At 40.3% G+C, this 13,452-nt stretch overlaps 1 protein-coding gene across 6 annotated transcripts in view; it reads right to left on the minus strand.

The window, feature by feature from the left end:
- Positions 1-13,452, minus strand: part of LOC113114673 (CMP-N-acetylneuraminate-beta-1,4-galactoside alpha-2,3-sialyltransferase-like) — a 79,843-nt gene that overhangs the window by 13,816 nt on the left and 52,575 nt on the right. The window lies entirely within an intron of this gene.

The following is a 13,452-nucleotide window of genomic DNA, read 5'->3' on the forward strand; positions in this document are numbered from 1 at the left end:
ATGTGATATTAGTAATTTTCAATAACATTTAGGATAGATAGTCTGCACATTGGGACGCCGGGAACATCTACTGCTAACTACGTAATTACCTATCATACATTGGATATAGCCTGGTTCATTGGATCAGATTGCTTTCTCACTACAACCAAACCGCTCCAGAGTTAATTTTCAGTCGAGCCGAGACCGTCTCAATCAGGCAGTCTCGGACGATTATTTTACTTCATATCCGAGCATGATTGCGGTGTTCACATATGCCCAAACGAACCAAGCTACGCCAGGTTCTGAAACAATGGGCATGGTGTGAAAGCACTTAGTGACAGTATTAGTTACATTTTAGGAGAAAAAAAAGATTAGATGTCTGTTTTGGTATAATTCGTTAAGACTTTTTCTTTTAATTTATAAGACAGAGAAGTGACAAAATTTTTTGGCGATACACACCAGGTCTTATCTCCAACAACACCACTGTTAATTTTATTTAATTATTTACTATTGTTGTGGAATGTATGAAGCATGAAATGTCATTTTTTTTTGTCTTTCTAGATATTCTTATTGACGAGTGTTTTCAGAGCACTAAACCAGCCTGATTCTGGTTTGCATTACAATCCCACCAAAGTTAGACAAGGTCATTCTAAACACAGCTTTATTGTTGACATCTACATTGATTCCGCCTGGCTTTACTCCAGACCTCTCATCGGCATTCCAGGGAACCACAGCCAGGAGTGCTGAGAAAGAAAAAGTTAGTTAGAGATACCTTGACTGATCACCTCTATAAGCCCTCAAAACCACAAGTCATCTGCAGTGCAGGAACTTTAACAACCGCCACACTTTTGTCAAACAGGACAGGCCCTGAAACTGATCCAACTAATAAAACAGCAGGTGAGAGTGGCCTCTCAATGCCTCCTGAATGGAACTTCAGCACCCCCTTAACAAGCTTTCAGTATGGCTGCCGAGTATTAAATCACTCCATAAAAATCACAGGCCACATCGCCGGACTCTCTCTTCATCAGCTGCTGGAAATGAGAGGTCAGGGTAAACCCTCAGCGGTGGCTGGGAAAACTACAGTTGATTATGTGTGGTGGGAAGAAACTTCCCAGGAACAACTGGGGAGAGTTTTCTTTATTAACAAAAAATATTAGCACTTAATTTTGGCTGAATTTTCCTTTGTCAGAAAAAATACAAATGTAGATCTTTCCATTGGTTTCTAAAGAGCCATAGAAAAATTATATACTCTATGTAGTCTTTTAAAGTTTATGAGAGTTTAAAAAAAATTCCTGATTGGACAGACACTTGCAAAATACACTTAATGTTTGTCAAAAAACACAAAAATACATTTAAGGAGGAGTAGGGAGGAGAATGTAAAAGTTTATGTTATTTGCAGTGAACTGTAAAACGCAGTGTGAAAGGTATTTGATTTGTTCTCCTTTGACATCGGTGTAAACACTTTTGATTTCTTCCATATGTTGTGCAAACGTATGGCTTAGATAACAAGAAAAGACAACAAATATAAAAGCCAAACTTCATTTTTAAAGAACCTGCCAGTCAAAAAGTTAATGCACAATGAGAGCATAAATCTGGCATCTTCAGGGTTCAACTGACTAGACGGTAGATCAATCACCATGGAAAAGAGTTATTTCAGTATAACATTTTTTAAGTTTACAATTTTAATTTCGGTTTAAGTGTTTAATTTAAGTTCAAATTAAATATTTCAAGATTTTATTTCACTTAACACAATTTTTTTTTTTTAATCTGACATGGCATGAAAATCATCATGTAGATCAGGTTGTACAGTACATAAGTTCCCTTTCACTCAGTCACTCTCAAGGTCACATCGGTGACTGACTAATTGGGATGTCGCTTTGATAGAGCAATCTACTTCGTTTGTAAACTAAACGAGCCAATGCACATTGACATGCAATTATTGCATCCAGCTGCTCCTGATCACAGCTTGGGTATAAAAAAGCAGCAGATGCAATGCATACCAGCTTTTCACTTCAGAGCTGAGTGTATCATTCTGCTCAACTGTGTCTGCTGTGCACTATGAGTTCAGCATGCTCTCAGAAGCATTGTGTGTTGGTGAGATGGCACTTCAGCGGCGGTCATTCCCGAGTAGAATGGGTTGCGCACTTCAGGCTGCATTACCCCCAGTCATGTTGCAAGTGGCCAAATCCCCTGTGCGCTTCTGCACTAAAAGAGCATTTCCTAAAGAGCAAATGTCTCTAAAAAAGCTTCACAGGTGCGTCTTTGTAAAGACAATGGATCATCTTTAAAAGGATGCCGTTTCACCTGTGCTTTTCTGGATGATGGTCACGATTGCTGCCTCATGTGTTTGGGCATCAAGTATGCTGAGGTGGCCTTCGTGGATAAGTCATGTTCCCACTGTGGGAAGATAATCATCTTGGAGCTGCAATCCAGGCTCCCCCTACCTTCAGGGGGGCGGAGACCCATTGCCGCTGCTGTGATCTGGGGCTCGTTCTGGCGGCCAACAGATGAGAACCACTTCCAGCAGTAACGCAAGTGATTTGAGGATTACAGTGATGGCAAACCCCATGGGGATCAACCCTTTTGGGGACCATCCCTCCTCTTGCAACACCGATCCAGTGGAACAACCCACAGAACATGCTGGACCCTCTTCAAAGAGCGTACCAGCACTATCCAGTGGGCCTCCCCCCAAACAGATGTCGATCTCAGCATCGGAGTGAGAGGTGTTCGATGAAGATTCGGCCACGCTGCTGCCAACAAATCTTATTGCCTTCCAACCTTCTGCCAAGCGGGCAGTTGCTACTTCCACCCGTCCGCCGGCCACAGCGCCCCAGCCTGCTCATTGCCGAGGGGGAATGCCCCCACTCCCCCACTGCATCCGCAGCCACCAGCAAGTGGCACCGTAGAGCTGGTCGTAGGCAGGCCGCTCCAACCGTCCTGGCCCCAGTCAAACCTAGCAGTGAGCGGAAGAGCAAGATGCCCTCAGACGGGATGACACATAGAGAGGTAGCAGCTTTCTGGGGGATGGTGAAGGCACCTCTCCCTCCCCTGGAGGAGGGCCGGGTGGAGAATCTGGAAATCTTGATGAGAAAGCAGTTTTCTCTATCTCTGGGTCCCAGGAGGGCATGGAGAGTTGCGGACGGCCAAGCATCGGACCTCACTCATCCTGCTCCTTTGCCAGATGGCAGCAGCGGGCAGTTGTGAGAGCATCACGAAGGCCCTACTCACGCATCCTGTGCCAACTTGTTGAGCCGGGTGAGCCTTGCATCCCAAACTCACACCCCTCTCTGGCCCACTCACAAGCCACCCAAGTTGGGTCCCTGTGTTCCACCTTGCTGCCCCACTGCGGGTACAGCTGTGTTTCCACTGGTCCTGCTTGGGGAAAGTCATGCCCTAGTGGTTAGAGAGTTTGACTCCTAACCCAAGGGTTGTGTATTTTGAATCTTGGGCTGGCAATACCACAACTTAGGTGCCCTTATGCAAGGCACCGAATCCCCAACTGCTCCCTGGTCGCCACAGCATAAATGGCTGCCCACTGTGTGTTCACGGTTTGTGTGTTTTTACTGCTGTGTGTGTGCACTTTGGATGGGTTAAATACAGAGCATGAATTCTGAGTATGGGTCACCATGCTTGACTGAATGTCACGTCACTTTGACTTATATGGTTTCTCAGTGTTACCCAGCCCATCTCACTGGCTTCAGTTTCAGTTCGCATGGTGTCCCCCCAAGTTCAGCAGTATCCACTGCACTACAGTGAAAATGTCCAATGCCCCTGTTCTGCGGGTAGAGATCACAGACCTATTGGCGAAGGATGTGATAGTCGGTCCCGATCTGCGAGTTTTGAACCAGGCCCTTCATTGGCTTCTGTTCAAGATGTTGACGCAGTAAAGCATCTTCGATTGCGTCCGTCCCAAAAATTGGTTTGCAGCGATCGACCTGAAGGAAGCGTACTTTCATGTGTCGATCCTTCCATGCCACAGACCATTTCTGCGGTTTGCGTTTGAAGGATGGGCATATCAGTAAAATGTTCTGTCCCCATCTCCCTGTGTCTTCACAAAAGTCGTGGAGGTGGCTCTTGCTCCCCTCAGAGTGCAGGGTGTTCGCATCCTCAACTATCTAGACAGTTGGCTTATACTACCATGGTTTTGAGATCAGTTGTGCGAGCACAGGGACCTGGTGCTCCAGTAACTCAGCCTGTTGGGCCTTCGGGTCAACGAGGAAAAGAGCAAACTCTCCCTGACGTAGAGGATCTCTTTTCTCGGTATGGAGTTGGATAGTCCACAGTACAGCCTTAGAGCCTATGTCCAATCTCACCCAGTAAGGTGCTTTGACAATGGAGAGTGAAACTACTTGTTCCAAGTCCTGGCCTACACTCAATAGGGGTACAGGCGGCTTGCACATGGCACTGGAAGGGGCAGCACCCATGGCGCTTGGGTAGGGATCCCAATTCATCAGTCACCGACGTGATGTAGAGACTGTCCGACTGAAAGGGAATGTCTCTATTATGTATGAACACCCTCGTTCCCTGAAGGAGGGAACAGAGACATCATGTCCCGTCGCCACAGTTGCTTTTTTCACCGTTGAGCTGCCAGGTCACCGGCTCGGCTTCTTAGCAAAAACCTGCTATGCATTGCACCTGCTGCCTTATTATACTCACGCTGTGATCAGCGGCAGTTGGATGCAATAATTGCATGCTAATGTGCATTGGGTCGTTTAGTTTACACTTGAAGTAGATTAGTCTATCGAAGCAATATCGCAATTCGTCGGTCACCGACATGACGTCTCCATTCCCTCCATCAAGGAATGAGGGTTACCATATGTAACAGAGATGATACACAACCATATAAATGTGATTTTCAAAAGTAAAACTGGCACAAAGGGAGATACCATGCAGAAAACCTGTCTATATCCCTAGAAATATTGCATTGCTCTGATCAGGTTTATACCTGACATGGTCAGACTCGATGAGAAACTTCTGAACCAGGAGTTCCTTTTAAAAATGATTCACAGGGAAATCCTATCTGGTCACATGGGGCAACAGGTTGCAATTGAACCATTCCACACATGTTCATGAGGAGAAAAAAAAAAGCTGTTCTCCTCAAAATAATCACAACCTTTTCTCTCTGTCTCTCAAGATACTCCACACAAGCAGAAGAAAACATAGGCTATTTTGAAAAGGTTTCCTGTTTATCTTCAGGTTTATATTTAAAAGGTCAATAAACTTGGGAGGTACAATGTTTAAAGTGAAATTATCTGTTTTTATGGTGTGTGCTCTAGCCGACAGAGCTGCAGTCAAAGCCCGTCTTCTAGAGGCTCAGGCACGCTGTCTGACAGATGTTGTTTCTCCTGCTCTAGTTGCCATGCTCTGAATGCCTATAAACATATCAGGGCAGATGACAAATATATTTATACCACCTCAGTCAGAACTGAAGACTGATAAGAAGTGTAAATCTGCATTGGCAAACCATTACACCCCGAGGCCCTATATGATTCATATGAACTTCAGTTTGTATATAAAGCACTGAAGTTTTAAGAGCGCCCCTGCAGAAATGCGCACATTTCGTTGGAGCACTCATCCAGAGCAGGTCAGGTTCATGAAATCTAAATCCCATTGCTCTTGACTGGTTCAGGAATCCCATTATATCTCTCAAAATGGTTTGATATAAACAAGATAGTTAAAAGTCAAATAGCCTGTGGATGGTTCATGGGTGGTCATCTGAGACTGAGACTAGCTTAAGCATTAATGGACGTCTTAAAGGTTTGACCTAGCACTTTTTTTTAAACCTTTATATTACCTCCTATGTACAACAGATACACACAAGTGACCGTTAGGCTGATTTGGAGGATGAAAGCCCAGCTGTTAGAATGTTCGGAAGCAAACATCCACATGTCCCCTTGTCAACCCTTGGCTTATCACCCCATTGGGTCAAAGGGAAAGACAACACCTGTATCCAACTCTAAAAACAGACAGGTTTCTACAGAAAACTGACAAATAATGAAAAGTTCAGGCTTCAAAAAGAAGGCATAATTGTTACCTTGATTATTATTCATTACACATCATTATTACCCTTATAATCTTCCCCTCTAGTGGGCCATTAAATCATTGAATGAATCATTTAGAGCAGTTTTGTGAAATGGATAAACTGATTCATCCCAAAGAATGACACGTTAAAGAATGAGTCATCACTATTCTCTCATGAACACCAGTTAGGGTGGATGCCAACATTTTGAGGTAAAAGCAACACATTTCTGTCTGTTTCTCACACAATGCTAAACAAATTGATTATTAGTATATACTGTAGTACTTCTAATACTCCTGTGTTGCTTTTTTTTTTTTTTTTTTTTTTCATTTCATTATATTGAACAGATTGACCCTTTTTGAATTCCACAGGATGAGTGAATTACAAACAAAATTTTTGGGTGAAGTATAGCTTTAAGATTTCGCAAATGTGACATGAGTCACATTTCCTGAAGTTTTCTTTAATAAACAAAGACACTCTACTCAGGCATCAAAAGATATTACTTATTACTAAAATAATAAGGGATTAAGACATATAGGAGAACAAAGTGATAAATACATAAATACATTCAGTCAGAGGATTACCTAGTCAATAGTATTCTGAAAGAAAATAATTATCGTGGGAGCCATATGCTCCTCAGCCACCTCAAGAACTCGTTAATTCAGTACACTCTTATAAGACATGATGGCTGGTTCATTGCCTATTTTCAAATAAAGCTCCTTCATATGTTTTTACATCAGTGACCTATGAGGCATTAAAACATTTTGAATGACTAAAATAGGGGAACTCAAGAGAAACATGACATATTTCTGAAGAAGACTAACATTCTCAAATCTGAATTGTGTTGAGTGGTTAAGGTGAAGGGAATGTTCCAGATTCAAACATGCTCATCTCAACAACCACAGAAAAACTATCAACTTCCCACAGCAAATGTCTTTTGGCCCAGATCCGGGCCACACAATGACTTTTCCCTCGGCCCAAGTACCGCAAAGAATGACGGCACGGAAGTGGCTCAGAACTGGATTAAAGACTTGGGCCACACATGGGCCATAACTGGCCCGAATCTCAGCCAGTTAATCAGCCTTAGCTGGCCCTGATCTGGGCCAAAACAGGTTTCATTAATGGTTCCAATTCTCAGCCTTAAGTAAACCAGAATCCCCAAATCTGACCCACACCTGAACCTTATATAACCCAGACCCAACTCATTCAGCAAGCAGTGTCGGCCCAGATCCTATATCCTATATTGCTGTCTAGGAATTTTTTATATTTCATATTATTACCTTGTATATTACTATGATGGCAATTATTCATTTGTGACATTAACGTAGACACAATCTATGCCAACAAAGTACATTTAACTGAATAGAAAATCAGACCCATACATCATGTAACTGTGCAATAAAAAAAACCTATTGCATTGGTTTTTCTATTTATTTTTATAAAAAACAAATCAACCAATAAAGAGTGAGTGTATAAAGAATACAGTCTATAAGAGAAACCTAACAGACAGACATATGTAACTTAATCATAATCATTTATTACAGATGTGATAAAGAGCAGTAACACAATAGTTGGGGTGACCACCCGCACAGCGTTTGAAACCCAATTCATGCGTCCCACAAATTGAGTCACACATAATCAGTGCTTCATCAAAAAAATTGGTCACTCTATATCCTCGAGCCCCAGGCAGCCAAACGAACATTACTTGACAGTTCAGCACGCTACTGTTGAACTGCTGACTAGGTTGTTGTCAACTTTTTCATTGTTGTCATGACAGCACACGCACGAGCATACCAGACAAACTGGGAAGGAGGTTTTAGATGCATGCTTTCCAATTTGAAAAATGAAGAAAGAGAGGCACTGCCATCATCAATTAAAAAAAAGAGAAGGTGTGTCCTGTTTCAAACTATTTTTTGTTGTTGTTGTTTTTTTATGTGCCTGCCTTTACTGACATGCAAGTTCACCATCCTTTCTCCCCCTTCTCGTTCCGTGAACCTCTGGAGTTGTGAGTTTAGACTTTTTTTTTTTTTTTTTTTTACTGTTCCTGTGGTGTTGAGCAACTACAATTCATTTTAATCCTATAATTTTAAATTCTAATTCATTTAAAGTGAATAAATTGTAATTAAAAATACATAAAATAGCTAAAGTAAATCGTAAGTGGAAATGCATCTGTCAATTCTGTCATGAGCATACATCAGCAATTAGCAATGTCACACATTGTCTCTCAGAAACATACCCCTTGTCCCCCCTTGGGCTTATTAGCAGGTGGTCACCCTAACAGTAGTCCAAATGATGAAGCATCACAGCTGCAGTCCACTCTGGCAGAATATAATAGTAGTGCCAGGAGCAGGGCATAATTTGTGTTGTTAAATGCTGAAAATTTTATCCCGATCCACTCCCTCAAGGCGCGCGTTTCTCATTCAAAACATGCATTGATATCGCTGCCATAAAACTTGTTGTAAAACTTCTTAACGGCACATTTTTAAATAGTTAATATAGCTACAGAGGAAGGAGATACAACGCAGATGAATGCGGTTTGAATTTGGATCTGTTCCTCACACCAAGCATCACATGGATACAGAGGATTTAAATAAAAATAAAATACTTTCATGATCGTTTTATTTAATGCTTGTGCATGACAGCATACTAATGAAAATGATGTGCCCCCACTCTCTATTATAGATCAGTGTGTGTCCCATAGTAAACCAAATAAACATTACATGATATTGGTTAAATACTCTCTCTCTCTCTCTTTCTTTTCATTTAAGGATTCTAAGATTATTTGTACCAAAAATAATAATATAACATTTAATACAATTAAAATTAAGAGCAGTTTAATGCACTTGATTGATTTGCTTAATTTCTTAAATGGTAATGTTTCATTCTGATTTGACTTTCCATGTTAAAGACTACATTTTAAGAATACTACACTTTATTAAAATGCATGTGATAATTTAACCATTATCATGAAATATTGTATTTATCTTGTTTATCATGGGTCACATAAGATATTGCCAGATCTTAGCCTAGAGTAAGATCTTAGCCTTAGCCTAAGTAATAGATTAATTTATGTATTTTATGTCACAGAATAATACACAAAGAAATATATATCTTGAGCTTGTGTTAACCACAGAGCTAATTTCAGGCATTTAACATAACAAAAAAAATAAATAAATAAATAAACAACATTGATTTCGGGACGATGAAATCAGACATGCTATAATGCTAACTTATTTCTGGGTTTTGGCCAACAAAAATACATAATCCCTGCGGCACTCTAAGACCAATGACATCCGTTAAGAAAATAAATAGTGATATCATAATTTTGCTTAATTCGGTATTTGATGCGCTTCAGTTTTAAAGTTCACAGCTAGGCAGCAGTGTACTACCCAAACAGATGGAGGCCTTTCAAAACCGGCAAAAAGTGACAACGGAGAAACAAGATGGATGGAGGTGATCAAGCTAATTCTACACGCCCAAAATTAATCAAAACATGTAGTAGGACTGAAATATGGCATTACTTTGCCTTCAGAGGTAATGAAAAAGGTGAAGCTACAGACGTGAATGCACCACTATGCAAACGCTGTCTGAAATCATGTGTCGCAACGGGAGGCAACACTTCAAATCTGGCTAAGCTTTTGTCTCTAGCTCATCTTGGCTTATTCAAAGTTCAGAGATCGACAGGTGAGTCCATCATTCAACTGATTTAATTTAGACTTTTAATCACAACACTGATCAGTGCACATAGCCTACTTATAAGATATGGTAAACACGAAAGCTCAAATGTACTGCCACTGTGGCAACCCCTAGAGGAATCAGCCGAAAGAGAGAGAGAGAGTGTGAGAGAGAGAGTAATAGTAGTGCATGGACCAAATTCCCATTTGATATAACCGGGTTCAGAAACCTTGTGGAATAGCTTGACAGAAGATTGACAAGATATGAGGATATTAAACTATTTTAATAGTATCATTTCAAAATGTAACCTACTGTATGTTTCCTGGCTTGGCTGTAGGGTTTTTTTTTTTTGTGTGTGTGTGTGTGAACATTTTGATACTTTTGGTTTGTATAATTGGTGCAGCAGAGATTCAAGCTGTTTTTTTTTTTTATATATATATAAAATCGTTTCAATTCATTTAACTTTTAAGGCTTGTTATTGGTCACCTGTGATATCGATTCAGTATCGACACTGAGGTATTAGATTCTGGTATCATACCAAAGCCAAAATTGTGGTATCAAGCCATCTCTATTCCTGCTTTACTGTAAAATATCCATCACATGCATCTATATATATATTCATAATCTTTGATCAAAATGTAATAATTTGATTGACATTTGGTTTCTAATTAGATAAACCGTAACCGGGAACACTTCCCATAGTACCTAATGTACTTGCTACATCATTAGAAGAATGGCATCAACGCTAATATTAGTCAATTTCTCTCTTATTCTGAGGTCACCGTAGCCACCAGATGCAGTCTGTATCCAAGTCAGAGGGTCACTGCAGTCACCCGGATACAGTATGTCTCCAGACCAGATGGTGGATCAGCACCTAGAATGGACCTCTACATCCCTGAAAGACAGCGGAGATCAGGACATCTAGAGCCCCAGTTACAGATCCCCGGTAAAGACCACCGGGACAAGACCACAGGAAACAGATGATTCTTCTGCCAATCTGACTTTGCTGCAACCTGGAATTGAACTGCTGGTTTCGTCTGGTCAGAGCAGAACTGGTCCCCCAACTGAGCCTGGTTTCTACCAAGGTTTTTTCTCCATTCGGTCACGGCCAGAGTTTTGGTTCCTTGCCGCTGTCGCCTCTGGCTCACTTAGTTGGATCACTTAATTTACAGCAATATTGTGGACTTGATTACAAATGATTGCACAAATGATACTATTTAAACTGAACTGAGATGATGACATCACTGAATACAATGATGAACTGCCTTTCACTGTAATTTTGCATTATTGACACACTTTTCCTAATTAATGATGTTCAGTTGCTTTGACACAATCTTTTTTGTTTAAAGCGCCATATTAATAAAGGTGACTTGATTTGACTAATGTGTATTTGTGAAGAGCACTCAAGGCTCATGGCAGGACATTCAAATGAACTCCAGCAAATGTTCTTCAATGCTGGGAACGTATCAGTCTACTGTTCTGTCAATATGAACTAAAAAGGATAGAATTCCTTCCACCATGAGCGTACACAGCATTCACAATAGCAGAGGAGAGAAAATACTACAAAGCAGCAAGCAGCCAAAGTTAGTTAGTGTGACTGTTTGAGATGAAGAGTGTGAGGAGTAAATTCTGGTTGAGGATTAACCTGAAGTCTTAATCTACATGCCTTTCTAAATCCAACTTCACAGTCACGCAAGTTTTTTTTGTTTTCTCCAAATGAAAGATGTCACAACACCGTAGATTTCAATCACTGTCACCTCTTGCAAAAACAAAGCGTTTTCCATTTCAGCACCAGATTTCTGCCATTAAAGGGAATCATTTATAATTTGGCAAAGCAGCAGCAACTTCACCCCATGTCACTCAACAGGATTTTCATTGCATCAATGATATTTTCGAAGATATGTCATAAGATCTAAATAAGACTTGGAAGTGGAACGCAGGGAATGTATTTGTTTTCAAACATGAGATGAACTGTATACTGTTGTTAGGGATATAGTGTTTGATAAGATTTTGTATGATTAAGCATAACGAGGAATGCCAGTTACTGTTTAGAGATTACTCAAATTATTCAAAGAAACATCTGTGGCACGTATAGAGCTCAAACTAGATAAACACTTAAGTCAGATTTTCATGGGGCCCTAAAATATCATCCTTTTGACTTGCCAGTTAAAAATAAACATAGCTGAACTGTTTGAAAATGGAGCAAAGGAATGTAAGGGGTTCTTGGAGCCTGATGTTGATAAGGGAAAGAAGAATAGAAGTCAGTCGTTTTTCATCTGTAAGAATTCACAATAGTGATAGGCTTCATTTGTCAAGTGATAATCGGTTAAAAGCCACTTTAAACATGATACTGTTACTACTTAATACATACATAGGAGGTCACGTAGACTAGCTAGAGTCTAAACATCTTTTACAGCAGTGGCTGTTTGCCGGAGGAAGAAAAACAGGAACAGCATTTTTACATTTTCTGAAGAAAATCTGAGTGCTGCTTGTCCGAACAAACATCGCTGCCAGAGGTTTTTATGCAGTTGCCAAGGTGTTCTTAGTGGTTTATGTGAATTGCTGTGAGGTTTCTAAGGCATTCTGGGTGGTCTTGGTGATATTCGGTTTCTAGATATGGCTTGAGTTCCTCCTTTATCGTAAGACTAAGCGTTTTTTTGTTTGTTTGTTTTTTGCCTGTATTATTAGGTAAAAAATATACTAGTGCGACTGCTCTTTCTACAAAAAGCCAAACAATTTGTCATAAAACACATACAGGGATTCTAGGGATATTTTTTGGAGGGGAAATTCAGGATGAATTACGACAAAGCACCACAGTCCTGATACAGTGATCAAATTGTCTAGCATTCCAGCATGGATTCACACAAAATGCTCTCAAACAATTTCACTCCAATGTTCCAGAAACAAAAAGCACAGTGTGAATGTAGCTTTTTAATTCTGTAGCGAACACTGACTTAAGAAAAACGTTATGATACATCATGTGAATGCAGAAACATTCCTCACACATTCTGTAAAAGTAAATGGTCTTATCCTTCAACAGACACGTGTTTCTGCTGAAGAATGTAAATTATGTACATTTACAAGAAAAAATAGACTAAGGTGCGGAGAAACAGATTTCTGTAAGAGTTGTGTAAAGAATATATAAATGTGTCACTAACAAATGTTTGGTGTAAATGTAAATATAGACTGTGGAATTAGTAACAAATTATTATGACCAACAGTAAGAGTCATGCTTATCTTTTTTTTATTAGCAAGTAGCTATATCAAGTATCTGAAATATTCCAGCATTATCTTGGATGTCTAAACATTGCCCATTTACTACCATTTTTACAACCAAGAACCAACCCATTAGATTCCAGTATAGCATGAACAATTATTTTTCGTCTTTCTGATACAAAAAATCTATTTTGTTACCTAATACTATTGTTTGCATCAGTCATCAACCTCTGAACACGGTTTCTAACACTATGGTAAACACATTGGAGCTTTCTTGACCCCTCATTTGGTGAAGAAAATTCTTCCTTCCACAAGTTCAAAGCCAATGTATCAGAAGCCAGAGGCCAGATCAATTATCTGTGCACTTACCACTGTCCAGCTTGTTACGATCAGAAGTTCAGACAAAACTGGCTCTTTTCAGGGGCCAGAGGGGAGGGGGGTAATCAAATAGCTCTCTATTTTTCTTCCTCTGCCGAGTCTCTTGCACATTGACAAATGTCAATTTGTAAAAAACAAAAACGGCACTGGTCCCGAAAGCACAGCAGCTGTGCTGGCCAGGAACT

Source organism: Carassius auratus, chromosome 2 (genome assembly GCF_003368295.1).
Source record: "Carassius auratus strain Wakin chromosome 2, ASM336829v1, whole genome shotgun sequence".
In the NCBI taxonomy this organism is placed as follows: Eukaryota; Metazoa; Chordata; class Actinopteri; order Cypriniformes; family Cyprinidae; genus Carassius; species Carassius auratus.